The sequence below is a fragment of the Haliotis rufescens genome, unplaced genomic scaffold (assembly GCF_023055435.1).
Source record: "Haliotis rufescens isolate VD_foot unplaced genomic scaffold, xgHalRufe1.0.p SCAF_1, whole genome shotgun sequence".
Lineage (NCBI taxonomy): Eukaryota > Metazoa > Mollusca > Gastropoda > Lepetellida > Haliotidae > Haliotis > Haliotis rufescens.
In genome coordinates this window covers 31,915,960-31,919,690 of record NW_025963779.1, presented here as the reverse complement: position 1 = coordinate 31,919,690, position 3,731 = coordinate 31,915,960, and the positions used below count along the sequence as shown (strand labels likewise).

The window sequence follows — 3,731 nt, the reverse complement described above, 5'->3', positions numbered from 1 at the left end:
TTTTCCCATGAATTTGCAAATTAAAAACCATCAAACAATAAGCCCTGCACAAATTGAAACATTTATAAATTTTATTGGCCTTACCCCATACATTCAGCATTGAGAGCAACACTGTGACAAACAGAATAGCCTATGCATCTGATGTCCTAAGATCCATTTCCCAGCAACGAAATGACAATAGAATTCTGGTTGAGGTGACCTTTTTTTATTTATTAAATGACAAGTCAGAACTTGGGCTGAGTGGCTGAGGAGCCTTTTCAGTCCTCAAATGAAAAGTCACAGGGATGATCTTCAACTGTATCCATACTCTCTCCTTAAGCCTTTTGTAACTGAATAAAAAATGACACAAATGTTATAAAATGGCAAGGCAAGGGACATATTTCTGACATAACAAAATAATGGTTGCATTCCCCAAAATAATATTTTGATGTCTGATGTCAGTCTTTAAACAGTTAAAAACTGCTGAAAGTGCGAAGACAGTAATACCATGATGCTCTTGGATCATACATAGGCTGAAAAGCTTTTAGCACTGAATCATTGGTGTAACTTTATACCCCCGCCCTTTTAGATAGTGGGTATAATTAAATAAGAATCATCTAAATTTTAATTCTTGAAGATGTTTGTACATATTATTGCATCATACATACCTTTCTGTCAGTGATGTACTTTAAACAAATATGCTCCCACAATACTGTTTTCTCCACCTGAAAGAAAAACAGAAACCACAAAGTATCACATTTTTAAATAAACCAGTACTGTATAGATAAATCACATTTACTTAGAGTATGATGTAACAGGTGGTAGTATTGGCAAATAGTTTTATCAGTCAATAGATCAACTGTAGTTATTCCAAAGCAGTAAATTTACCTTTCTGCTGTACATCACAAACTAGTGATTCAAGTGAATATGTTGGCCAAGTTTCTAAAACCTTATTTGAAAAACATATACATAAATGAAAAATATATATTGCCAAATAAAATAAATAGTTCCCATATTTGAAGCATGAATGTTGAATATGAATTATGAATAGAAGTGTTAACACTTTGGGGTGTTTATCCTAATTAAAATTGTGATTATTTTTTTTAATACTAACATTAATATGCCAGGATATTTATATAGAATCTATTTTTCTAATATTTACAAAGATAGAAACATGGGAAAATTAACAAAATGCAATAGCTTATACAATACCAGACGAAGTTGAAACAGCTCTGTAAATAATTGAAATTTATTTGTTACTACGTTTATTAACATAATACAGTTCAATATCGTTAAATATAATTCTGTAGACCTAGTATGGTAGCCTACGTGGCAACATATGGAGATCGAAAACCGAACGAATAGGGTTGCTATCAATTCCATTGTAATTTTCATTGGTGCACATTGGCTACACCAGAGACCATATAATTATATGGTCTCTGGCTACACCTATCTCACCTTAATAATCAACAAACGATGACCAACTCACTGACAATATATGGTCATATTTAACTTTTGACTATCGACTAGCTTATCATCACCAATATGAAAATACCGCAAACACCCCGTTATAGCGCGCGACGAGAGACTCGTTTTACTTTTCTCGTTTTCATTAGAAGGGAGTCGGACATAGATCTAGTTATCGGAAAATGATGAATTGATTCTTTTTTGGAAATAATAAAAATACACCATGATAAGAGCCTTGCTAAAATAAAATGTATAGACAGCACCAAGAACCTGATGGTCCACATTTAGGCTACTTCAGTCAGTGCTAATTAGGCCTTTTCGGAAACAGCAAGTATGTTTCTATCTCTTCCCGAAAATACAATTTTTCATAACATCATTGAGCGCATTAAGACTAAGGCTATAACTAGTAGCCTACAGAGAGTCGATCTGAAAATACTTCCATTGTTTTGATTCCCTCTCTTCGCTGTATAAGAGAAATCTACTAAACCTTTCCCATGGCCTGAATGAGCCACATTGTTTCACAAAAATCAAAGTCCGAAGATTAGTACAAGTAAACTTTGAATGGTAATGATTTCCGAAATAGCACGGAAGAAATGGCGATAACTGTCAGTGGTCAGTAGGCGATGCATAAGTTAGGCCTATTTAGGCCTACAGACCTACACGTTTACGATCGAAACCCGAACATAATATGACGGCCACAAAACGCCGCCAGACTGAATTCTGGTCAAACATATACTACTTGCCCTTGGTAATTACCCTTGGTATCCATAAAATAATAATATGGAAAAAAGTCTTGGGCCTCCTTCACCTCTATATACATTATGTTCTGTGTATCAAATATTAATATCAACACTGACGCTCAGTGAAAGTGACCGGCAAACTGCATTCTAAACCCGGCCACTGCTGAATAATACGATACATTTAAATCATTTGACGATCTGCATGTACAGAAACATATCAACAAGCGGAGGCTGCTTCTGAAAAATTAACTTACCTCATCCGAATTCACAGATCATCTGTCCAGTTCCAGTTGCTGCACAATCTCTTGGTTGTAGACTTCTACTATGTCTAGAGTGAGCTTGAACTAAGATGGCTGGTGACAACAAATCTTCCGCGACAATGTGACGTCATTCTGACGTCACTTCACGTGCCAACAGGTTAAACTTTTCAGCAGTCGCTCTCATGCCGCTAAAAATGGGCGCAATTGTTTTTAACTGTAATATTGCTTGTGACAACATTTAGTAGACAGATAACATCGTTATAGATATATATGTTTAAAAAAAATAAAACTAAGAGATAGTAGATCTACAAGTGGTTTCCTAAACATCATTTGCAAAAAGTGTTGTAATGTCCAAAGCACAACGTTATCACAACGTTAATTTGCAACGTTGTTGTTACGTTGGGGAATAACATTGTCATAGAGATACGCAATTACATTCTGGAAATTTCAGTATTAGAGATGAAAATTTAAATGCCGAATATATAGAAAGGTAATGCATTACTGCCTTGGTATTCTGACAAATTCATGTTGATTTTGATAAAGCAGTTCTATTCCTTTATGACTATCGAGAAGCAAACTCTATAACGTTTCACCGACGTTTCAGAAACGTAGCTACAAAACGTTGTGTGATGTCCAATGCACAACGTTTTCACAACGTGAATGTGCAACGTTGTTATAACGTTGTGAAATAACGTTGCACGTTGATGTTATAACAACGTTGTGACAACGTAATATCACGACGTTACCAATCCACAACCTTTCCACAACGTTGTGACAACGTCCTGTGTTAGCTGGGTAGGAATTGTGTCTGCTTTGCCAATAGGAGTTTTTTCGCAAGCAATCCTTCCATGGAAATATCATTATCTAATATCATTCTGACGCATTAATTATGTTTACAGTCTTTATGATTTGAAAATTAAATTAATGTTTGAGACCCTTTTGAAATTCACAGGGTGCATTGGTACAAAGGCTATGAATATGCACTTTTCATCTTGGCTGAAACTTTTGCACTATATTTTGTATGTATGTTCATGAAATCAGCTAAATTGCATTTATGCTTGGCTTGTTGCCACAACACCAAGTGGAACCAACTGTCTTTCTCTTGTACCAAATCTTCCATCTCAGTTGTGCCAGTAATATTGCCAGTATGAGTATGACAGAGAGACTTTCAAGATGTGGTATTTGACAGGTGGCATCAGGGTGTGGCATTGCTGTGGTGTCAGGTTAACTGGGTGTTTTCACTTATACCAACTCATATTCCACGTTGCAAAATACTGAGATATTT

General features: G+C 35.5%; 1 long non-coding RNA gene across 1 annotated transcript; it reads right to left on the bottom strand.

Annotated features, from left to right (window-relative positions):
• Positions 1-53: 53 nt before the first annotated feature.
• Positions 54-2,619, bottom strand: LOC125378803. Its single transcript, XR_007220513.1, has 3 exons — positions 2,441-2,619; positions 648-1,211; positions 54-329 (listed from the first exon to the last, which is right to left on the bottom strand). It is a non-coding gene; the product is annotated as an uncharacterized LOC125378803 (long non-coding RNA).
• Between the last annotated feature and the right edge of the window lie 1,112 nt (positions 2,620-3,731).